Source organism: Cygnus olor, chromosome 6, assembly GCF_009769625.2.
Source record: "Cygnus olor isolate bCygOlo1 chromosome 6, bCygOlo1.pri.v2, whole genome shotgun sequence".
Taxonomy (NCBI): domain Eukaryota; kingdom Metazoa; phylum Chordata; class Aves; order Anseriformes; family Anatidae; genus Cygnus; species Cygnus olor.
Genome location: NC_049174.1, coordinates 36,795,374 through 36,821,806, shown reverse-complemented (window position 1 = coordinate 36,821,806; position 26,433 = coordinate 36,795,374). Strand labels below are relative to the sequence as shown.

General features: G+C 38.6%; 1 long non-coding RNA gene across 4 annotated transcripts in view; it reads right to left on the bottom strand.

Annotated features, from left to right (window-relative positions):
* Positions 1–26,433, bottom strand: part of LOC121072210 — a 58,244-nt gene that overhangs the window by 29,587 nt on the left and 2,224 nt on the right. For 2 of the 4 annotated variants that reach the window (XR_005821073.1, XR_005821071.1), the window contains exons 3-5: positions 23,824–23,925; positions 12,185–12,389; positions 6,632–6,853 (exon numbers count right to left, since the gene is read on the bottom strand). This is a non-coding gene — a long non-coding RNA (uncharacterized LOC121072210). The remainder of the gene's footprint in view (positions 1–6,631; positions 6,854–12,184; positions 12,390–23,823; positions 23,926–26,433) is intronic. The other 2 variants (XR_005821072.1, XR_005821074.1) reach the window with 2 other exon arrangements.

Sequence of the window (26,433 nt, the reverse complement as noted above, 5' to 3'; positions counted from 1 at the left end):
GCTTTGAGGACTTTGTGGTATTATATTCACCAGTGAGGAAAGAAGAAAAAAGGACCAGGTGTCTCTTGTGGCAAAATACAGCTATGGAACAGCTTAAATACTAAACAAACAAACAAAACCCAAAATGCACAAAATTCCTACTATTTTCATGAAGAATTCAGAGAATATAAAATTCAGTAAATATGGATGAGGGACATGTCCATGGGCTACTGACGGGTTCACAGGAGGTAGGAGAACTGGATTCACAAAATAATTATCTTGAGCAGATGATATCATGTAAAATTACAGTACAGCATTAAGCACCTGAAACAAATCTGGGAGAGGAAGGAAAAGAGTGGCAACTGGATGATGAGCTGATAATTATGGAGAAGATATGGATGCCTGAAAATTATGGAGAAGATATGGATTCCTGAGAACAGATCCATCACTTTCAATCTTAAAATTAAATGAAGTTTTCCAGTTTGTAAAACTTTGCAGAACTGCTTCTTTTGCCAAAAGGCCCCAAAAAAGTCAACTTTGTCTCTTGCATGGATCCACTACAAGGCAGAACACAGCTAGGCAGCATGCATCCATCTCTCCTCACTTTCCCTAATGCAACCTCAAGCAAAAAAAAAATAATAGATATCAAAGGAAGGTTGGGGGGTGCTTCTTGTGTTTTAATCACCTCGATGCCCTGGCTGGCCAGCCATGCTGGGCTGTGTTTGAGGAGGGGGGTGTGAGCCCCAGGCACCCCACGCCGCGGGGCAGACCTCCAGCTGTTGTGAGGAGAGCAGCTCCTGCTCGGCAAGCAGGGAGGAGGCGATGAGGGTGTTGGCCTCCCCAGCAGGAGATGCTCTGTGGAGCAGAGCTGGCAGGAGATGAGAGGTACATCGTGCTCTGAAAGGAGCTGCAGCAACTTCCTCTGGAGCAACGGGGAACTGAGCAAAGAGCCGCGGCGCACTAAATCACAGCTCCTTCCTTCCAGGCTTTTCCAGGTGAGGAGCAGCTGAGCGCTGCTCTGCGCCCTGGCAGAGCACAAACAAGAGGCTGCTCTACCCCATCACCACCTCTCCATGCCTCTGGTTTGATCACAGCCTTCTCACGTGTGTGGGGGTGATCGATTTTCTTCCCATTGGGTTTCATCTGAGGCATAAGGACAGCTCTGGGAAATCACCCAGAAGTGGATTAATCAATTTATTCTGCCTTTCGAAAGAGAGTTTGAATGCTTCCGGGATCAGCCGCTCTCCTTGCATGCACATTAACTGCTTTGGCACGAGTGCCTTAGCCCAATTTGGTTTGAGTGACAAAAGTTAATTTTATTGATGCGCAGCCTTCTGTGATGCTAGGTAGGAGGTCCGACAATGCAAATCAAATGTCATCTCCAAAAATATCACAGTGATTGGTAATGAAACAGTGAGGCAGATTTTTGTGCACTTTTGATCCTACCACAAGCAAACTCTAAATTTAGACATGAGAATTTAAAAAATAAAATTAAAAAAAAAAAAACGAATGCCTTGTTTCTTTAAAAGTGATTTGTGAAAGATATACATAGCTTGGTGAAGACTAACGCTATTTCATGAAGATTATTTTAAATGCAAAACAAAACTAGAACGAGTAGGATTTTTTAAAAGGGGAAAAAATCGTATCTCGAAACAAGCCTAGGTATAGAAATTTGTTAACGATGTTATTAAAGTTTAATTTTGGTTTTAATGGAGAGGTCATACACTGCAATTTTATTTCACTACTGTATATTACTACACATATACAGATACATGTTAACTCTTAAGTTAGGTGTGTAAGGGACAGATCTGGAAGCACTTGAACATGGAAGTTGACTGACAGTTACAAGAAAGGCCTTTATTATATTTTCATATTTTGTTTCATTAATCATGTATGTTCATTAACCAATCATGGTAATTTATTATGCACTGTTCCAAGACATCTTGCGCTACAATGGTGTCATTTTCACTTTGATCATCTACAGATCTCATGAGATGACATTTGCAACCACAGAGCCTGGTTCCTCTGCTGTACATGCTGCATGAACGCGTAGGTAGAGATTCAGAAGTGTTTAAAAAAAAAAAAAGTCTATGGTGCAACGGAGTCTGCAAAATACAGAAATTAATTATGTAGCTCAAAGATAACAACCCACAAATTAGGTAGAAATATTCAGGTGAAGTGATTTGCACATGATTTTAGTAGCGGATAAGAAACAAAAGGAGACGTTATTCATTTTGTCATGTAATATTTGATCATTAAGTGTTTTGCCAGGTTGTATCACAGTCGATCTATACAACAGTCTGAAAAACATACTCTTTACAAAACAACCTAAGAATGTTCTCAAAAGTCTTGGCTTTCATCACTCTGCTATTGTATTTACATAGTGAGAACCTAAATATATGTTTATCAAAAGATAGTTAGGGGTACCATTACCATAACACAGTACTTCCTTTCCCCTTAGTCTAATGGTCGCTGCAAGAAACGTTGTGAACCTAAGTATTAGATAGAGGCTGATTTTATGGAACCAAGGTTTACAACTTCTTCACTGTTCGTTTCTGCCTTCTATTGCACCTTTCATAAACCTACTGATTAATATCAAACAGTGAGCAACTCTGACAAGCAGGATTACTAATCCAACGTAACTGTTTATAGTGTGAATGAAAAAAGTACTCCATTTCCAGCCACTGCACTTAATAATAAATTCCTGTTGTACTTAAATGTTGAAGGGATTACATAACTGTCAAAATTCCCTTAAATGTTAAGGGTAGTAATCATATTAAAGACATACTATACAGAAGCAAAAGCAAATGTCAGTTTAGTTATTATTACCATATTTGCATGGAGTTTTAAAACATAAGGGCAGATTCCTAAACACGTCAAATTTGTGTTCATTGTGGTGGAAGAGCGCGCAAGGAGGAGAAGTAGCCGCAAGCCCCACCAGTCAGGCTGCAGTCGTGTGCCATATAAGGGCCAGAAAAAGGAGCTTCACGTGCCGTAGCATAGCCACAGGGCTGTTCTTGATTACACCAGCTGAAACAGTACCACCAGGACAATTGTGCCAGAAAGGCGCAGAGGAATGCCACACATTCCTCTTCCCTCTCTCCCTCTTCCGCTGTGCATACTTCATGCAAGAAAGCTGTTAGATTGGCTCGATACCATCCCAGGACAATTCCGAAGTACCCACTTAAGACATGCTTATGACAACTGCGGCCCTCTTAGGTATCCTAAGACAGTGATAGCCAGGAATCTGGTGCAAAAAAGTCAAACATGCAGATGCTTGTACATGCGGTCTTCTGATGCTTTTCCTTTGACCCTCACTATTGGCTTTAATGCTCCACATTAAACACCCTGGAGGCAATTAGTGACTTATTAACAAGCAGCGCTATGAACTGTCAAGTGTTTCCAGAGATAATTCTGATAAATTAATTAAACAGTTTATTTAAAAGGAAAAAGAAAGAAAGAAAGAAAGAAAGAAAGAAAGAAAGAAAGAAAGAAAGAAAGAAAGAAAGAAAGAAAGAAGAAAAAAGAAAAGAAAAAACAATGAAGACCTTGCTCTCAAATTGCACTCTATATTTGACTCCTCTGCATGGGAGTCATTTGCAGGATTAAAACCTGAGCCCGGCATCTCCCCACGCTACGATTATTGGCAAAGAAACAATTATTTGACTGTCTTCCAGCACTCTTTTAAAGGACTGGGGTTATTCATGCAGAACCACACCCTACATCCAGCAAGACAAGAGGAATGCTTGCCCATGGAAGTTATGTGCACGCAACAAACTTCTTGTTCCCAAGTTAGAAATGGGACCCCATTATTAGCATTCCTGATATTCATAGCACTGCTCACGTTCCACAGCACCCAGCAGTGCTCAGCCAGCAGCCTCAATTAAAAAAAAAAAAAATGTATTTGCATGGCTTTTACATGATCATAAAATCAGTTTTATAATATAATTTAATAATGTAATTTTCTGAATTGCTCACCTGTGGAGCCCTGCTGGAGGTAGGGCTCCATTCATAAGTCTCAACCAAAACATGAATGCCTGTGTTGCTGGTTGCCACCAACATCCTGGAGGAGCATCATCTCTATGGCAGCACCCAAGTCCCTCCCTCCAGCACTCACTGTACGGTGTCTCTTAAAAATCACCCTCTTAAATACTGCCACAAATGTCAGCTTTGGCTTATAATAAACAGATTAATGACAAGGCAACAAGGAGCAATATTATTAATTCACTGCACGTTAACGTCCAGGGAGAATTACAACATACTTGACACCCAAAAAACTAAGTATTGTCTGGTAACCTACTTAGTGCTGGGTGTAAAGCAGTCTTCCATGGCTAGAGAATCCCTGAGATGTCAAACATTTTCCTCCACAAACTCAAAAATTCAAAACATTTCCAATAATATATGTATAAGAATAGAGATGGCTCTGGACAGGGTCTGGAGAAGGTCAAATTGCATTGAAACCTCATCTCTTTTTTTAGGTTAGTTATTGCTATGGCAGTAGTGATAAATATTTTGTGAAAAATATAAATAAAGCAGGCTGGATGTTGCATACTCAGATTGGGTGTCACCAGAGAACTTTTTTTTTTTTTTTTTTTTTTTAAAGCAAGATTTCTGGGAGGGATTTTGGCAAAAGCATTAGTGTGGAAAGCACCATGGGAAGCGCATCATCCCTAACATGTATGACAAGCTACAGCGGGTTCCCTGTCATCATGGCTATGAGACTTTTTCCTCTCCCTAACTTCTGGCCCTGCCTCTGTGTAGAGCTCTTCCTTTATGGGAATTTTGAGGGGGGAAATTGCCCGTGCTCTTATTTCTCAACATTCTTTGACCAATTGTCAAAACAAACTGCTTTTTTCAAATCAAGTTTTTATTTAGGGATTCTTTTTCAATCTCCAGTTTGGTGCCTATCCTCAAACAAGGGAGAGGCCTCATGGCTCAGCAGATGGTTACCTTAGGAGGTTTTCGGAGCATTGGGAAGGTTTGAAGAGGGAACCCCACACTCCTTCATTGGAACCTGAGGTCTCTCCAGTCCATTGACATCTACCATCTAATGTCTGATGACAGGGGAATGGAGACAGCGTGTTTCAGCTACATTTCTAACACTATCAAACCGCTTTCCATTGTAACCGAACTGTTCTGATTATGCACATTTCCCTTTGCTGTATTCCTCCAGGTCTTGTCTCACCAAATGATGTAACTCTTGATTACAGTTCTTGTATTCAGCTTGTACAACGAGGCTGAAATACTCCCTAACACCTTGATGACAAGTACATGGATTTGCCTGGCAAAACAATAACCACGCTAAAGCTCTTTTAACATGCCGGTTTCTTTGCTGAAAGCATCTGCCTATACTGTCAATTCATCCTGTGCCTCTTGGGTGTGTGACTTTAGCATAAGTATGCAAGTCCTATAAATGAATACATGCCGCTGGGGGTAGCACTTACAGTAGAAGAGTATCGTCTCATGAGTGATAAGGGTGACAGAAGTGCAAAGCAGAGCTGAGTGGATCTGGCACTCACATTGCGAATAACGCAGCATTCGTACTGGAAGATTTTCCCACAGAATGACATGCAATAATTTATTCTAAGCCCTTCCAACTTGTGTGTGTGGTTGTTTTTTTGGTTGTTTTTTTTTTTTTTCTCCCTCCTCTGCAAAGTTGCTATCTTCTGCAGCTTTCCTCTAAATAACTATTTAAGAGAAGATGCCACTTCTAAAATGAAGTACCTCATTTAAGAGAAAACTAACCAGTCCAACCAAGTAAATAATTGTAGTGAAAATTATTCCCACATGGTTGCATTCCACAAAAGCATGTCACTGTGGGGAAAAAAAAAAAAAAAAAAGAAAAAAAAAAGTAGGCTTTTTTTAATACTAAAATACCGGTGGTCTAAGGTACAAGTTTGCAAAAGACCAAATTTCAAATCATTAGTTATAAATATACGTGCAGAGTAAAAATATGCCTCCTGAAGTTTTAAGCAGGAAACACCATTTAACCAATGACAACCCAGCTCTGAGGATTTCAACTTCCTAAAGGTCAGAGCATGAAAGACTTCCAGATCCCCCAATGCTCTGCAGCACAGAGAAGCATAAAAACTCTCATCCTGAGCCAGACTTGTTCCCCAACACGTCTACTGTCATGTCTCCAGCACTAGCCACCAACAGATGTTCCAGCAGATGCAAGAGTGGGTGAAATAAAGATGGCTGTAGGACACTCCTTGTCTTCTGGAGACCGAATATTTTCCAACCACACATGAACACATACCAGTTAGCTAGATACAGGCACTGTCCTGTCACCATTTTGAGCCATTAGTCGTGATGGGACGCGTTCCTGATACCCTGCCTCACACTTCTGATGAAAAGGGCAGAAACCAGTGATCCTGGAGTCTGAAGCTACTGTGGAAATTGTGAAACCTTCCTGGTCACTTATGAACGACCATTTCTCTTCCCCCACCTTCCCTATCCTCCCACCTAGGCCCTCTCCGGCCTAGGTTACTGCTTAGCTGCACTGTTCAACTCTTTGGTAAAAATGGCTAAGTAAAAACTACAAGTCTTGCACTAGGATTAATATCCTAGTAATGGTTATATATATATATATATATATATATCAATTTTCTGTAACAATAGAAACCCAATTAAAGGCAACGAAAAACTGTACCTTTCTCCTGGAAACTTTGCTCAGCCTCAAGCCTAAGCACACGCATCTATGAGACGTGCTCCTCTTGCCTTTCTGCTGCCTGGTCTCCAGCTGTTGGTGGTTAGTACAGAAGAGAGGGTGGCAGATACTGCTCCTCAAAACATTTCTGCTTTTCCATTAGTGACTTGTTATCTTCAGCAACATGGTCCGATAGCAATTCTTGAGTATACACCTTCCTTTATACTACAATTCCCAGCAAACAAACAAACAAACAAGAACAACAAAACAACATTAAAACATGGGAAGCACTTATGATTATGGTCAGTTCTGTTAGTTTTGATTTTGCTCACCAGAAACCTCAAAATATAAGCATAGCCTTCAAAATACAAGCTTACAATGTCTAAAGGTCCCATTTTTATCTTTTTTTTTTTTTTAATAGTTAAGTAGGAGTCTTATAATGTCCAAATGGAAAAGAAAGTGTAATTATATTCCAGTTTTAACTATGTAGCAAGGTTGAAATCCTTTAGGAAGTAGGAAATCAATGCAATGAATGACCAGCTCTCACAAGGCAGTAGAACAGTGGGAAAGGAGGTGAAGACCTACGGAAGACCTACATAACTTTTAAGAAAAGTAAAATGTTATTTACATTAGCTGTGTTCGGATTTGAAAGTAAGAGTCCACCAGCAATGAATGTAGTTCGCAGCTTCTCCACGTGGTAATCTTCACGGTTTGCAATCATAGTAAAATCAGATTTAACAACAGAAGAAAAAAGATTAAAATAATAATAATAATGACGAAGAGGAAGCGCACACAAAAAAAAAATGGTTTGGGAAACAATCTTTGAGATCATAAACTGGTATGTTCCATCAGATAGCTATGATGCTCCCAGGGGACAAACTGTAGGAGCACGTGAATCACTGCACTAAGCATATGCACGTCTTTGTGAGACTGAGTCTTAATAGATTTCTGTAACACATGCATGATTTAAAAACATACTTTCATTTAAAAGTTCAGTTTTGTAAGCACATCAAAGCTTTGAAAATGTAGATTTATGTATTTTAATAATGCATATTAATAATATTGATATAATTATCACTATTCATATTTGAAGACTCCCGAATACAATTTTTTCAAAGATTACTTTAAATTCAGAATTGGCAGTAAGATCCATAATTTAGTGGGTAGAAGTGGGAGTCAAGATTTCTGGAGCCCAATTTTCACAGTATTTAAATGCTGCAGAAAATCAACATAAAGCCCTGAAATGGACTATGGAAAAACTGTTAATTTTTACACAAATTACACAATTTTACACATTTTTTTTTAACACAAACTCAATAGACTGAAATTCATATACTTCTGTGTGGTTTAATTAAGTGCTTTGAGATCTCATGACGAGTTAACAAAAGTACGAAGTAATTAATAAAGATAACATTAATTAGAATTATTAAAATTCAAACACTAATACCTATAAACTAAGCAGTAGGGACCAAGTTATTTATGGGTGCTTAATATAAGGATGAATGTTAAGAATATTAATTTGGACAACTGAACCCAGTATGCCAAAATTAGAATTTTGTTTTGTTCCCATAAAAGAATAAACTCTTGTGTCTATATACTTTGATTAGACTTAAGATGGTCAGTTAGTACTTAACACCAAGTGCTAGGTAAAATTAGCTTTTTCTGGAGCAACCAGTGACGTGATGGGGAGAAAGTAATTTATCTCATCTAAAGGCTGCAGCACTGAGCAAGGGGATGGATGCAATATGTACCCAAAGCTCTGCTGAAAGGCAGTAGGATAAAACAGTAACACAAGTGTCCAGAGGAAGTTACACCAATGGCCACATCAGCTATCTGCTGCCAGCCTGGGGACTGTGACTAACTTGCACATACATTTGCATAAGTTATATAAAAATGAATGTATAAAGTTATATTTATCTGTACTTATATCTTCTTTGATATGAGTGGATGCTGCTTGTCCACCCACAGTAAAAACTTACAATATTGTAGGCTTATAAATACAGAAAAGAGGAGAGCAAATTACAACAGATTTCTCCTAGGCTACACTTCATATTCCGTTCAGAGGAACAGACCTGTGGACAGCAGCTAGGGATCATAACACATTGTCAAGGTGGCCATCAACAAATACAGCACTGTTTCCAGTGCTGTTGCATTCCCATGAATAAGGTGTGTGTGTGCAGGAAGAAGGCCTGATGAGGCATAATACTAAACTTGACTGCTTCACCTTCATTTCTCAGGATAGCCAGGGTCCTCGGACCGTTTCCATTAGTTATGGTTGTCTGCATGCACTGCATCCCGTCATATCCTATCCCAAGAGGGGCACAAATGCAAGCAATAAGGGTCTGAGCTACCTCCCACTGAAAGTCAGTGGGAGTCTTCCCATTGATTTCAAAGAGAGCTGAATCAGGTTCTCACTGCATAGTGAGGAAGATGTTCGTTAAGATTTATGAACATGATTTTCTGTTCATCTTTCTGCTTCCTAACTTCATAATCTCAGTTTCCTGGACTAATGCCATGGGTTGCTGTTCTGTAGTTGATTTACAATAAACAGAAGAAAAACTCTGTAAGCTTGTATTTTACTGCCAGTGACACACACTTCAAATTCCTTCTGTATTCTCAATGAGAAAAAAAAAAAAAGTTACTGTGTTTTCTCCAGATCTTTGTAGTATCTGGCTTAATCCCTAATTGAAGAAGAGTAGATTGTTATGGAGACACAAATTATATTGTACATAATGAATTTCATCAGAATACAAATATAACAATATTGCTTTTTGCCTTTCAACTGGGGAACATCATATTTTAAACTTGGGAATCATTTAGCTTTCAGATTTCTCAAAGTAGTTGCAAGGAGACTTCGAATTTCAAAGTAATTGCGAGGGTATGTGAAGCTCAAATCCAGCTTAATGACGAAGGGGAAGAGAAACTGAGAAATCTCAATTAGCATAACCAGTGATAACTAGATTCAGTTTCTGGTTGAACAGTATCAGATCAGTACAAGGAAACAAAACACTGATTTAGGAAATATCAAGGTTTGGGGGGAAGAAGGGGAAAAGGCCAGCGGATCTCAAGGCCAAGCTGCCATTACCTCTCTGAAACATCACAACTCAAAGACAGACAAATTCACAGAGTCATTCAGGTTGGAAAAGACCTCTTAAGATCATCTAGTTCAACCTTTATCCAAATACTGACAAATTGCCCAAATAACAAAGTGACAGCCTGAACCTTCTTTTGGTTTAGTTTTATTTATCATTATACTTTTGGTTTTGCGTTCAAAGTTGCCCAGTGGGTAAGCTAATATGTTTAGTTTCAGGAAGAAAATTAAGAATAGAAAAGTCCAACTAAGAATACAACTCATCCCCACCTATATTGTGCATATTCTACAATACTGACTCTCCAGGGAGCATAACCTAGTAGGTAGCTGTGCTAGCATCTTGGGATATATTTGTTGTTGTTGTTATTCTGTATCCATGCACGGATCTCAGTAAGTAGAGGATTAACACTTTTTTTTGAAACTTTTATTGTGTACCCAAATGAACATGAACATCTTCTTTGGATAACACAGTATAAATTACCTAATTAAGACACATGATCTGTGTAGTAAACCCACATATATAAAACATGTGCAGCAAGCAGTTTTTCAGCCCAAATGTGTCACTGGATTGTTGTTCTTTTTTTTTTTTTTTCAATTTAGGAAAAAGAAGTATACCACATGTAGACTAATCGTCTCCCAGATTTCCTTTTTCTTTTTTCTTTCAATTACAAGGGCATTGTCATTACACAAGTCCAAAACCAAGTTCCTCATGCTGGGAGATTTGCGATTTATTTTCAGATTTTAACAGAAAGAAAGGAAAAAAAGAAAAAAAAAAAAAGGCTGGTTATGTCCATCTTTAAAAGTTGATAGGTATTTATGATCTCATAAATTTATGTGTGGCAGCAATGTAGATAATTCTATACAACCATTAAAACTAGTGCTGAATTAAAAATTAGCATGAAACAGAGTAAGCATAGCACATATAATGCCAGCAGCATGAAGTCCCAAAGGGTGCGTGCAATCCTTGAGGATATAAAATGGAGAATAGCATGTAGCAGCAGAGAATGGTTGTCACCTCTGTGTACAGCATTAAGAAAGTCATTATGATTATGGAAAAAAAAATATTAAAAAAAAAAATCCAGTTCTTGCATTCATACAGTAAAAAGTATAGCAAAAAAAAAAAGTGGAATTGACTTTGAAAAAAACAAAGTTATTAAGAACACTCTTTACAGATTTAAACTTCATCTGCCTCATTTATAAAAGAGAAGGGTTTTGATATGAGATAACTTTTAATCAAGAATAAACAAAATCCAAAAGTTGGAAGTTAAAGCTAAAGAAATTTAAATGAGAAATATTTTAAATAATGAAAAAAAAATCATATCACCATATTAAAACTGATTCTTTCCTGAGGAGGAATATTTGTCAAGCTGAAGTTTTAAGAGTAATATAAGTTGAAACATAAATTAGAAATCTCATGTTGATGTTACTGGACAAAGCCCTATGGCCTGTAGATCAAGAGGTCAGACTGGTCCCTTCTGACCTTTAAATACAAAAGCAGCATTTTTATTTAGCACTTCTATTATTTGTATTGTGTTAGTCCTGAGAGTTCCCAGTCACAATTAAACTCTGCATCTTGGAAGACCCTGAGCAAAAAGAGATTTCATGAGCCATCCCCAGGAGTTTATAGTCTTAAAGTTCAGTTTTGCAACTTGCAGTGAATAAAGTCCCACATAAGTGGAATCATTTTCCCAAATTCAATGATAACGCAATAGCGAAGTTTATTATAATGGTATTTCTCTTATTTTGCCATCACAGTATTTGGGAGTTTGACTACATTCCTTGTTTAGTAGCCTATTCTGTTTTGCTCATGCAAGACTCCAATTTGCCATTTACAATTCCTGAGTTTATTAACTTTAAAGTCCTGGTGCCAGCTATTTTATATGGCAAGCCAGAAGGCAGGAAGAGGCCTGTGAGTTGCATGACGTGTACGCGTTCCTGGAGAATGCACTGGAGATTTCTCCCTTTGATCTGAACCTCTCTAATACAGGAAGGCTCATCATGTTGGCTAGACAAACTCTGTTTTCACATTTGGAGGCCTTAAATGTCTCCAAGTTACCCAAGGAAAGATTTACTAATCCTCGTTTTGGAATACCCAACCTAATGGGGTGTCCAAGTTTCAGTCTTCTGCTGAGGGAGCCACGCTTCCCAGCTCTCCTGTTTGGGGTCTAGTGCTGATGCACATACTTCTGGCTACTGGTGCCAAGAAATTACACAAACAGTGCCTCAGCAGCGCAGTTCATGTCCCCAGAATTGTTATATTTCTGATCACCACAATAGTTACTAAAAGCTTGTGCTCCAGACTGGTGGGATTCAGTTTCAATTTTTAGCACACTATTTTCACCGCATCCTACACCCAGCCACAGCTTATCTATCATTTGATTCTGACAGATACATATTTTATATTTTGACAAGCAACCCACTTGACTGCTTCCCTGTGACATCATCTTATCTCTGAATGTACCAACCTGTTAATAACTTCATTTTCTGGTTGAATTTTTCCAAATTAAATTAAGCAGGCGAAACATGTTAAGCTCACCAAGTCCTCTTAACACTTCTGCTGAAGGGCATCTTCTGATAGCTTGATTTTGAAAAGGGCAGCATACAACCTGTTCAGAGAGGGATCTGGTCCAAAATATCAGGTTTCTGGAAGGTGGAATATTTCTTCCTTCTCTAAGAAATATAAAAAGGACAAAACACAAAACCAAACAACAAAATTAAATAATTATTATCTGTTAACTAATATCCTAAAGATTATATCATTATTTAATGGTACTTGAAGGAAGCCCTTATAAGATAAAAAGGAGCAATACAATCTAACAAACTAATTTTCAATTTTTCTTCTGTAGATAGAGAGATGGAAGCTAAATATAGCCCAATGTTAGCATGAAATAATTTTCTCTCTATCTTGCAACAATAAAAAGTCAGCAGAAGCTTTTCTTTCATGTTAATTAAAACAATTTTAGGGGGAAAAATGTTCTTCCTGGATATACTATATAATGTTGTTAATTAAATATGGGCACTTTTGTACTTATCTTATTCCATAATTAGCTCTTCTGTGGAAGCAATACTGCACTGGACACGAAATCACAGGACAGTGACAACATTTAATTGGATAACATGGACACAAAATCAGAAAATCAGGCTCTTTTCCCAGTTGTGTAGCTCAGAACATTTTTTCCCATTCTGTGCCTCAGCCTTCTGCCATTTAAATTGAAAACGTTGCACCAAAGAGAAGGAAAATCAATATGAAACATAGCACAACTTATTTTTTCCAGTTGTGTTACAAGCTGTAACACAGCACTCGTGGTTCCTGGAGGTTTCCCTTGCATTCAGGTTGCTTGTTAAAGAAAACTGGCACTCACGGGGCCGCAAGCTGCTGGTGTCCCACCACCATCACCTTCCCAGCCCTGCATTCCTTGCCCACCTTGGACAAGGAGGTCTTGGCATTTGCCTACACAAATTTGCGAGGATCATGAGAGAGAGAGAAGCCAAAAGGCTCTGACCACTTTTCCCTTGGCACCTGGGATCAGCTCCGCACCCAGAGGAAGGGCGGGAGCTGAGAGGCTGATATTATCCACCCTGGAGTTAAACCCTTGAAAGCCTGCTCAGAGACCTGAGCTGCACAAAATGCCATTGCTTAAATTACTGCTGTGGTGGAACTTGCTTAGCATTTGTAGCTTGCATTGGTTGATATATCCAAAATCATCCACTTGGGTCCAAATCCTCACTCCACTCAATTCAAGGAGAATATAACTTTCAGTTCTAGCAGGGTGTTAGACTCGAGCAGGGAGTTTTGAAAACACAGTGCGTCTTGTTGGGCTTCATACCAGCAATCTTCAAAGATGCCTAGTGTGAGAAGTGCCACCCAGCACCAGTGAAAGCTGTGAGATGTGCTAGGGGCTGCCAGCGCTCCCCATGCTCGTCCCTTCCCTACTCCACTCCTCTCCACAACTAACGTTGAAGCCAACCTTATATTTATTGGAAAACACATTAAGACCAATTACTAAAGAGCTTGAATTATGATGAACACTTTCATTTTCTTTATCAATGCTAAAAACATTTCTGACCACGTGTGGCCAGATCCTATTCGGCACGTTCCTCTAACAGACATATTTCAAATCACTGCAGGTTTTACCTATGAAAGAAGTCCAGACCTGAGGCAGAACCTGGAATCAGAGATCTGCTACTGAAAAGGATGAGCCTTTATAAAGTATCCAAAATACATGCCATTGTATCAGGGAATAAAACATTAAAAAATAAAAAAAAATAAAAAATAAAAACCACCAATCTAACTTTAACTTGTTTAAAACAGATTTAATTAGAACTAATACAAATGCATCTTTCCTATGTGGTTGATCTAATCAACACTGGCAGTTTTAATTACAAGCCTATTTAAGGTGAACATATTGCATTACTGTGAAAAAGATGCATTATTTAACATTGTAGGTGTACCTCCCACTTCTCTATCTGTCACGCAGGCAGTCTCTTTAATAGCTGTTAATGTTATGTCTCATATTCTGAGTTCAATTTTTGAAGTTTCTAAGAACAATCTGATGGAATCCAACCCAAATCTAATAATTGCAATCTATTTTATTTTTTCCTCACTATTTAGTTTTCACCACAAAGAGAATGACAGGTCTAATATGAGGCTCCTGAAATGTAGTTACATCTAAGCTTCAGCGCTCCAGAGCACATAAAATAAATATATGATCAATGAAATGAAACATGACAAAATGTTTCATATTGATGTTATTTTTCTTTTCAAAACGTCTTTTATGGTTAATGCCCTCAGTCACTTTTTCCATACATTTTCTTTTTTGTAATATATAGCTTTCCTAGTTCTGATTTCAAGTTCAGGGTGCCTGGGGAGAATTGGAAGATTTCTTCAAACCAAGACTGTTCCTTCAGCCTTTCACATGAGAAAATTGTTAGGCGCATTAAAGTATTCCTGACTATGTTGCATTCCTTTGTTCAGAGTGAGTTTTGGGAACACATCCTTTTCTCATTATATTTCCATAAAATATATTTGATCTATTCTATTCTTAGAATACCTCTGATGTGGTCTGTGAATGGAGCACAGTATAAAAATATTTCTTTTTTTTATACGAGACAAAATGTTTCCATTTCTTAGACACATAAAAAGTCACTATATAGCGCTCCACGAAAGTAAAACTTTACAGAACGTTTTGGTATAACTCAGGACAGATCACAAAAGGAATCCATCCCCATCACGTCCAGTTGTAACTCACAGCCTCAACAAATGCACATAGACGGTGACAGAAGGAGAAAGAGGGGAGCAGAGAAAAGGAAAGAGAAATAGAGGAGGAATGAGACCTGGATAATACTACTGGGAAGCAAGTTATATTTAGAAGCACAGAAAGATGTTAACCATGTGCCTCCTAGAAAAAAATAAATCTGCTGTAATAGTAGTTGACAATAAAATCACCTTTGGAAAAAGCCCTAATACTTTCAGAGCAGAGCTCAGGATATTTCCAAATGCAGACAGATGTTTGAAATGTTTACACAGACAGATCACTGCAGCAATTTAGGCATTTTTCCCCCCTTCCCTGCCCTATCTGCTGATTGTTGTCTTCTTTAGGACCTTGAGAAACACAAAGTAGCAGCCACTCCGCGCGGCTTTCCTGCAGCTCAGGCTTGGCTTGCCTGTTTATTGCTACACCCATAAAATTATGGTTTCGATCAATCTCCTCAGAACCTTTTCTCTCTGAAGTTTTCCACTCGCCCAAGAAGCTCTGCTCCAACCTGGTGTGCCGGGCACCCCGGCACCACACACACCCGGTCACCTCCGCTCCGGCCACCGCCAGCAGCCCGGCGGCGAGGGCAGAAATCGCCCTTCCAGCAGCCGAGCATGCCCCCGATTTCCACCGGAGTCATGTCATCGGATGTGAACTGGGAGCCTGCAGCAGCCCAGCTGCACTGGTTGCTGACCACAAATGACTTAATCCCCAGCATAAACAAGGCCTAACGTTAAAAACTCATCTGCCGATTCCCTCGCAGCTTCCTACTCGCAGTTCACGGAGGATCACTTCTCCCTGTTCCCACGACTGAGGAATAGGGATCAAAGGCTTAAGGAGAAAGAATATTAAGCTTTTTTTTTTTTTTTTTTTCAAAACTCAGGTTGCAAGTATCTTTCCTTCACTGTGTTGAGCTGTTTAAGAAAAAAAAAAATAGCCATAGAAAATTTTTAACCTTCAAGAAGTTACAGGCCCGTGTAGGTACAGGCAGGAGCAGCTGCACAAGTTTGTGCTTCTCACTATCCCATATTTTTGTTATAAATCCATGTATTTGTTGTTGGTAGTTTAACAGATAAACTGGCATTCCCTGCAGATGCTAGTGAACTGCCATGGGAAGGTTTGAGTCAGCTGAGCCAGAAAGCAGGTGAAGTAGTTTTTTGCTTTTTTGTATTTTGTATTTTGTTTGTTTTTGTTTGTTAGCCTCATCAGAATTGAAAAATATTGGAGGAAAATCACACAAACTGAAATGTAAAATCTGCAGAGAAAAAGGCTTTTTTTTTCCTCCTTAATTACTCTCTCGCTTTATAAGAGCGAAATATTACAGTCTCAAAACTGGACCAGTGGTGTCTGAGACACAACTCCAGCAGAAAATGAGTGCCTGATCCTGCACAAATGGCAGAGACTGAAACTATGGGAATTGCTCACGTAGGTGTGTTGGCAGAGCTATGTCACTTACCCTACAATGCACCTGGTTGCTATCACTTTTACTTTAAAGAGCACTAGAATTCAGCTAATAAAATTTAAAAAGAAAATCATATAAAGTGACATATAAGCAGGTTACACATGTGAATAAAAAAAGCTTTAGCATGTTCTTTGACACGTGAAGTGTACATTCTCTTTTATCAGGCTTTTTCTGATTAAAGTAATGAGAAACATGCATTACCTGAAAAAATAAAATAAAATAACCAAACTCACTAACATTAATAAGTACTGCATGTGTAACAGGATCATTCTGGCAGTGGATTTTTTTTTCCTCCTACAAAATATTCTTGGGTACCGTACAACAATGCATTTTTCATCACACTGTCCACAGATTTGCACACAAAAAGGGACTTATATGAAGGCGGGCTATTTTCCCCTAGGAACTCTTCATTTCCAGCAGCTACTTTAATGACCATGCAGACGCTTTTCCCTTTGGTGCTCTTGGGTCTGCTACTGCCACCCCAAGTGCTCTTCAATTCAAAGACCCCAGCTCTGCCCCTTGAGAGGGCAGCCATGCAGTCAGACCCATGGTACGGATCCCCTGCTAGGGGACACCGTATTTCTTGCCACTGCCTTAGAGAGCAGCTGCCTGGGCACAACTGAGGCTCCCAGAGCTGGAGATGCTGATGGAGCACAGGCCCTCTCAGCTTCTTGCTGAACAAAGCCCAGGAAAAGTGCCCCTGTGCACCTGGAGTCATTTAAACTAATTAAGTTCATCTTGGGTTTGTGATGCAGATAAAGCTGTTCACATGAAGTCCCCTTGTCACTATGCAGTTGAATTTCAGACACTTTTCACACTGAACAGTGAGATGCAGCACTTGCTACAAGGAGCTGAAGAACCAGTGGCTCATGGACACCATCTCTTTGCTGCAGCTGGGCTTCACAGCTGCATCCTCTCCTCCCACCTTTGCCCAACAGCGATTATCCCCAGTGTTCTTGTTTGCCCAAGTGTTCTTGTTTGCCCTGTGTGCACACAAGCAGCCTTGCTGCTCACATCAAGCACGAGATGCTGCAAAGCTAGCTCCCCATGGCCACCACACAGGAGAACATCCTAGTGAGCAGTTTTCTCCACTTCTCAGAAAAAAATGCTCAACTGTTTGTCCAATCTAAAGACTCATAAAAAATAAAAATAAATAAAATTAAAAACAGGAAATCTAGTATGCCTAGCTTCTCACTTAGTATATGAAACCTGAAATGACTGGGATCAGGAAAGCTTTTCCATCTCCATTTCCCTCGTCACATGTTGTACGTCTGCTTCAGTGCAAGGTAGAGGCCAGTGACAGTGAGCACTTTGTTTATCAGCATTTCTTCATATCAGCTCAGCAATCTACAGGATCAGTCCCTTAATTTGCAACATCTTTTATGTGTGTCAGAGATCAGAAATGAGCCATATCTTTTTTCTTAATAAGTTTCTATATAAATCACTGCCTTATTAAAAGCAAAATGTAGTGTCCTCCACTAATGATCAAATTCTACAGTTTAGCAATGTTAATGACTTTTTACTGTGGAACACTGAAATATTTTCATAATAAAGGTTATGACTTGCATTGTATTTATTACAAGCAGGGGGCTATATTTTTTAATCAATATTTTAATACATAACACCTAAATATATGACTTTCCTATGGTAACATTTCAAAGGCAATGTGTATGTCTTATTTAACTTTTTGTTCTTTAAAATTAAAAAAAAAAAACTTACTTGAGAAAATTGTAAATATTCTAGAAAGCTTGTTAATCATGAAATCTCAAACTGAAATTTGTTTGGGGCAGGAGGAATCTATAAGATTTTCAGCAAACTGCCTTTGTTTCAGATGCCGTGGTTCATGTGTCAGCACACCAATGTGTCATGCCTAGTTACATATGTCTTGTTGTGTTAAAATTATGCTCCTGACATAACCAGGCTTGATGCCCCATCTCCATTATGTGTCAGGCTGCCCATTTTCAGAGCATTAGCTTTTAATGCCTTCATAGCTCCTTAGTTTCTGTGTTGCATGAGTTTGCCGACCAGCGGGTGCGACTGATGCCCGCTTCAGTCAGTGGTCCCAGTAGAGACCGCCCAGCAAGATGCTCGCACCCACCAGGGCTCCAAACACGCTTAAATCATACCTGGCAATTGTCCAAGCACAAAGGAGAGGCTGTACAACGAACAGCTGCATCAGCTGAATGTGACAGTATGGCTCGATTTGTATTGCTTTCCCAGAGCCCTCCCTGGAAGCCCTGCTCCTCACATGACACATAATGAGTGCTTGCATTTGTCACTTGTGCAAAATATGCTGAAATGTTGAAACTGACTACCTGGCGAAAGGCTACGTGGTTGTAGGAACTGGCTGGCTCTCTGAGGGGTACGTTCAGGTGACTTTGTGCCATAAGTTTTTCAGCCACAGGGCACCGTTTGCAGTGGGCACAGAGAAGGCTGGCAGGCATGGCATGCAAAACTTCGTGGTTAACTGGAAATCCTAGATAAACTAAGCAAACGTGGGATTTGAGCCCGCTGAAAGCCATCTAGGTAGGATTATTGTTCTACAGTACAACTCTCATCCAGCTGTTAGAAATTCAGACGTGCCAATCTCCAGTATTAACATTTACTTCCATTAAATTCACTTAAAGTCATCACAACATTTCCTCTCTCTTCCTCTAAAATACTGCATTGCAATCAGCCCTGCACACAGGACTTACTTTGGGATAGCTAGAAATCTTCAGTAAACAGAAGTTTCCTTACAAGGGCATTTTGAATTTCTCTTCCTTCTTAGGTTCCACAGAGTTGAAATGTCAAAATTCTCATTAGAGAGCTCAAGACTTCAATGCATATATTAGTAAAATAACGTTTTCTTATGGATATAAAATAGATCAAAACTGCAGTATTGAATTTTTATAGAGCTACTACAATAATGACATGTCAAACATTTTGTGCTTTAGGGTTTGATTTTGACAGTTCCCCTTAAACTAGGGCACAAGGTAGAGCCCCTTTGTACAATGCTTCATGATGGCAAAGGGAGTAACTCCCATAAACGCCCAGCCTTCACTCTATCATACATGTGTCCTCTCCACACACTCAGCAGTCATAAACTGAAAGTGTCCTTGAGCATGATAGTCTAGAGAGCAGTCACCTGAAGAAGTATACAGCTAGGTTTTTTCTGTAATATTCATTGACATTATTGATCCCTTCAAGTGAAAAGTAAATACACTACCACTTAACATCATATCCTAAATAAAGCTGCGCAACCGCGAGCAGAAGCAGCGATGTATTAACTTCTGAATCCCTCTAGCAGGACTACCTCTCCTCTGGGAAAGGGATCCTAGACCTCAAAAATTTGTATTATAAATTATTTACACAAGCACAAAGTAAAGTAAATATGTTCATTAAGTGACCACTTTTGTACAGCTGATTTTGCAAGTACCTTCCATGTTTGTTTCTTGAGGTCACACACTCCAAAACCAATAGAAACTAATTTTATGAAAGCAAAAAGTTACAGCAATGATTAATCAAGCTATCAAGCATAATTATGTCACAAGACAATGTTTCTCTAACAGCAGTAGATAACATATACTGCCATACACGTATAAAAAGTAATAGACAACACTTTTTGGTGCAAAAATTTAACAGCAACACCTGGCTTTTGGAAGCTAACATAGGTACTGACATTTACATAATAGCTGATCATAACGGTACCTGAGCAGTTAAATATGAATAAGCCTGAAAATTCCACCCAGGGACAAGAGGCAGACTGGGCTACTCAGAATATTTTGTAATTCAGACTATAACTCTCAGTCCACTATGCCCATATGCAGCTACTTTTCAAATAGATGGACAGATAATGAAGGAGAAACAGTAAGACCCCAAGATAAACTGGGGTTCTAGTTTGGGGGGTTTTGAACTGCACTAGAACTTTTCTGAAGAAAATTTGGAAGGCAAATTTGTTAGTCTGAAGCTAAACATGTTTTTTCAATGAAATTGACTGGTTTACATCTTGCAGCATTCCAAAAAATTAAAAATAATAAACATCTCAGACTTGCTGCCTCTTTAGCTGGACAGGTTTCCCACAGCTGAATCCTTTGATGATACTCTTTGGACTTTCTATTTTAAGAAGTCATCCCTTTCTGCTTCTCCCTGGAGAAAAACTCTTTTGCTCTCCTGCCAATCTTCCTCTTGACCTTTCTTGTCCTGTGTACTTGGCCCTTCCCTCTCCTTTTCTAAAGTCATCTTTCTCCTTCCACACTGTTAGAGCCTCTTCATTTCAGTGCCTATAATTCCTTCTCAGTTGCCAGGAGTCCTCTTCTTCTGCCCTAGCTGCCAAACTATTTAAACTTCTAGCCGTTCCTCACTTTTGCCAGGTTTCTCCAACGTCCACAGAAAAAGTGCATTGCCAAGACCACCCCATATATTTGTAGCAGTATAACAGCCAGTATTGATACAACTGGCTATATTAACTGCAGGAACCACACATAGTAGTAAAACCTACATTATTATGACATTGAACTTATATGTAAACATTGACCTTAATTGCACATCAAGAGGAAATTACTTTTCAAATGCTATAAGTAATAATTTTAACTCAATCTCTAATTTCCAAACCAAAATATTATGTTAAAGAACATGTAAAGATATATTGGAGACCACCTTTTTTGTGTGGAGAACGGAGGTCTGCTTAGTAAACACCTCTTTACCATAAATACCATAAAAATAGCAATATGGTTAAATCAGCTGCTTCGTATGAGCTTCATGTGCACTGCCTTAAAAAAGTATTGTTTGTTGCAATAGCTGCAAAAGAGTACCCAACAACCTCCTGTTCCTCAGAAAACTCATTGATGTAGCTCTTACCAACAATTCTCTCTAACTCTCACAGAAGATTATTTACCAGACCCCTCCACACCATGTATCACACCTGGGGACTAAGGGAAGATGTCCTTTTTGGCTTTGGAAAAAGACCTTATCTAAATATGCATATGTTGCTATAGCTGGAAGAAAACAATATCTTTATCTACTCCAGCCAGATTCATATTTAAATATGATGATGTTGTCATTCAAAAGCTTCAGGCTTGATTACCATAGTTCTCATAGTCACAGCAGGAAACTACTAACTTTAAGAGAATTACAAATCTTTCGGAGTACAGCAAACCAGAAGCACAGGAGACCTCCAAGCCCATCATCCTTAAACTCAGCCTTCCTCTCATTAAATATAAAGTGAGATGCTTCATTTCATTTTGAAAATCCTCCGAGGGACAGAACAACTCTGTGGGCTCCATCACCCAGCACGAATGTACTCACACTTGAGAACTGCCTTCAAATAGGAACATAAGCTAGAATTAAAGTCATGGAGTCAGATTAAGTGGTTCAGGCAACAAAGAGAGAATCGCTCCTAAAAATATAGCAATGATTAAAAGACCAGCACTTCTAAAAGTTGCTAATAAATCTTGCTTTATTGACCTACAACAGCCTCACAAAAAAGAACACCATAAAATAAAAGTCAGCTCCACAAACCCCTCTTCATAGGTTGAGGGGTATAGGAGAAAAAAATAATAATAAAAAAAATAAAACGTCTCCTTATTGAAATTTTGAGACAAAATACATGAATGTTGGATAAATACCTACTCATATAAAAATACATTGATAAAAACAGTTGTGAACTTAGCCAAAAAAACATTCAAATACTCTGTTTGCCTGGTGTAAACTCTCCTCAATATAAAGACATCATTTGCTGAGCTCAGAGCTCTGAAGCCTACAAACAGTTCTCAACCTCGGAAGTCTTTAAAGCTTATTATGGTTTTGAGGGCCTTCAAGCTCTCCCTGTGCCAGTTTACCTGGCAAAGATACCCAGCATCCTAATCTTTCAGTTCACATTTTATGCAGTAAAGTAGAACAGCTTTCAATTTAGGGAATAAAACACCCTCCAGCTGAAGAAAATTCTCACATTACAGTATGTTAAAAAGAATCTACTTCAATTGTGGTCAGTTGTCATGGAGAAAGAAAGGGGGAAAAAAGTATATTCCCATGTGAAAACCTTTCTCGTTTAAACCCAAAAAAAAAAAAAAAAAAAAGCACAAACAGAATCCCAACTCCCCTCCTTCCTGTGTTTGACATTTTATGCAAAGTAGGTAAATCTGGAATGAGAGATCATTTAAAAAATACTCATTATGCTATTTATGTACATAAATGTGGTTGTGTAAAAGTATAACAGGAATGCATTCACAATTGGTTTAAGTAATTTTCTCTTGGCAAACCACCATAAAAAACAGGGGCGTCATGGCGCCACCAGAATCCTAAATTGTGGTGGAGAATCATCAGTACACATGGCATTAATCTCTGTCTCCTTGCAGGAGACACCCTTGCCTGCATTACTGGCCTGTCTCTTAAATCTAAGATGTTGTAACTTGAGTTTAAAATGACACCATAAATAAGATATAGTCTCTCCCTGCCCCCCCCCAGGCAAAAAAAATTACCCACTTTTTTAAAAAGACACATTTCAGACAGTTTACTGCAGTTAGCATTCTTCATTGCCAAAGCACACCGAAAGTGCAAAACTAATGGGTTAATAATAGATCATGTAGTCTTCAGGATTCATATTGGACATGATTCAGAATATTGAGAGACTTTTTAAATATATACATATAATTAGTTAACCCGTTAGTGTTACATTCTTGTTACTTTGGATTGATCACAAGACGTTAGGGATCTCATTATACCATACTAGTTTATTTTCTCTAGTGACTGAGAACGCTTAGCTGTCTTTTAATATCTTACTATTAAATGCTTACTAAGTTTTCATGTTTTCTTTTTCCTTCTCCCAAATTTAGGCAGAGCAGTTTTGTTAACCGAGCAATTTAAAATATCACCATTCTCTTTACAAATTTCTCTGTGACCTGTAAACAGTTTTAAAATATTCTACCAGATGAAATTCATGTCTTTTAAAGGAAACTGTCTCTCTATTTTGGTGGAAAAAAAAAATAAAAGACTGATAGTTCGGGAACACCCACTCAAGATAAAATAAGGATCCTGGAAGATTTCCTGTGGGGGTTAATGGAGGCCAGGCCAATGGTAACTGACCTTGAAGTCCCCAGATGAAGCTTCGTGTTTGTCCTCAGATTATTTATGTATTTTTTTAAAGGATTCTTTAGTATGCAAAGCTAAGTTTGTCAACCCTGATATGGTGAGAGTCCAAAAAATGTCACTGATAAGTGCCACCTTCATATGTGCTTACAAAAAAAAAGGGGTGGGGAACTCAATATGGAAATACTTTTAGTTGATTTTTTTATATTCTATTTAGTGCAACATTGCCAAAAGCATGCTAAAATAATTCAGAGATAGTACAGCAGCATAGCATTAACATATTAAAGAATTAGCAGATATAGGTATTTTAAATGAAACTTACCCACAATGACACATGTTTAATTCAGATTTTGAGCCATGGTGTGCTTTTCCCAACAAGTTATATGACTGTAATACTGTCTTAACAAACTATTATTTTAGGTACCTCAGAAAAAGAAGACCAAAAAAAAAAAAAAGTGTTAAAGATCCATACACAGGGTTTCTGCAAATGAATATGATGTATTCCAGAAACAACATGCATTCACACAGACACTCAATAAGAAAGGGACTGTTTACTCAGTTTATAGCTTGAAAACCACTAGGGACTGTGTTCCAGTATGGGAAATTTTAGTACAGTGCATTGTTAATACAAAATAAAAAGCTAGCCTGGGAAGTTAGGATTATATTTTTTTTGAAAATGCTTGTTTGGACCATTAAAAAAAATATTGCCTTCTAACGTCAAAGTATGAACAAATACTTTTTCAGATGAATAAAATCTGTAATCAGTTAGATAAGAGCAATATGCCTTTTTTTTGGCATTTAATCAAACAATGAAATCACATACACATTTCCTGACACAAAAGACAAATGATGTAATAATCTGAAGGAGTTTCTCTATCTCCTTGGAACTTTGCATACTTGACTTGTTTTCCATATTTTGTGACTTTAAATGGTGGGAAAATTATATTAAAATGCTTGTAGCAGTTCCTCTAAACTAGCATCCTTTTTGTTTTATTGTATTTAATATAAAAGCAGCAATTATTTGATTTCAAAGTTATGAAAATATGTACCTTATGAGAAAACAAGCAATTTAAGCTTTAATTGGTGTCATTTTTCACAGAACTGGCAAGATTCTTGCATCCCTGGCATGTTGTTTTCTATAAAACTGCAGAGCTGCTTTCAATGAATGTTTTACGAATGTATAAGTTGTTACATGAAGGTATGTGAGTGGATGCCTGGAAATATAAGATTTCTTGGGGGATTTATTCACAAAAGATGCATTTCATTTCATAGTGTATATACTGTAATTTTTCCTTAATATTCCTAATGTGCTTTGCTTCCCATTAAGCATTTCTTCCATTCTTCTATGGGAAGAAAGGGGAGGTATACAAGAGGGATATTTTGCACAGGAGAAATAGAAATAAAGATGGGGGAAACAATGGAAAAATGTTTTGAAAAAAAAAAATATTTTAGGTATGATTTTGGTATAAAATCAGACACCCAAAACATTTATTTTTTCTTTTTTTTTTCCCTAGCGAAAGGGTCAATCCCTACTTCAACTTTCTTCCATGCATGCCCTTAAATGAAGGGGGCATGCGTGTAGGTGTATTTTTATTGAACTTGTTATTATTTCATATGGCACCCACACAATGTGTACTAGAGACCTCTAACACTAGTTCCTGTGCCACAAAAGATAATCCCAGTTAAAAAGCCTGGCTTGTGTGTGCAGCTGTCTGTCCCCTGTAGCGATCATGGAAGGGGGTATAGGACCACAAAAAAATGAAATAGCCACCGTAGTGTTGCAGTGATCCAAATGCAAGAAAGCCTGTGCAGACAGATATAACCAAAAATCTGAAACTAAACTTTTGACAGTGTTGGGGCCTTATTTATAATAGGGAATGCCATGTATGCTGTGTCCTGCTCATCTTCATCTTGGACAACAAAGCCAGGAAGAGGCCTTGCTGCTCTGCGGGTGGGCACCTCCAGCAGGAAGGTGTTTCACCTGTGGGTGAAACCAGGACTCGGTGCTATCCTGGCTTAACAGGAGGAGAACAACAAGAAAAAGGGCGTCAAGGAACGGCATGATCTGGGTCCATCACCCCACAGCACCAGGGAGCAGTCCCATCTCTCTGTGGGGCTGTGCTTCCCTCAGCACCGAGACAGCAGCCACCACTCAGCAAATAAATACCTGTAGCACACAGACTTTGCTGCTTTGCTTTAGCAAGCAGATATAATATCTTAGACATGATATCATCTAAAAAGATTTCAGAGAACAGACTTTCCATCCTGCACATGGGCTGAACCGGTCAACTCATTTATACATACATTTTTAAGAGGACTCAAGAACACTATGAGCTGAGGCATCACAAGCTACCACACTGGGAGCATCAGCAAGTCTCAGGCTCAACCAGGAGGGCCCATCCATGCTGAGCAGTTAATTAAGGGTTCATAGCCATTTAGTCTGTAATTTTTCTGTGCTAGACTTTATGAGGTAAACACCAAGGCATTTGGGTCACAAATGTTTCTACTTGACCATGTGCTTATTGGAACCAGCAGTGAGTACCCAAGAAACACCCAAACATGGTGACAGGCTCTGCAACCTCTCCTCTCCCTACCCACCTTCTCATATGTTCCCTCTTACATCAAAACACCTACTACCATGGCTTTCTATCTGCCTGTGACTGTTCCTTCTTTACACTTCAACATTTTAATTAAAAAGCAATAAAACACTTTAATTTGAGGTTTGTACATAAAAATACAAGTAAAATGGCCCGAACACTGGGCAAATACTATTGAAATCTGAGCTGAAAGGCAGTTAGAGTAACTTTAACCACCTGAGAAATGCAATAATCACCCTGAAATGCACAGCCTGGAGTGTTTTATTGCCATTATAAACTGCAATTTATACATTAAAATAAGGAAAACAGTCAGACCCATCCATTTATGAGGTATA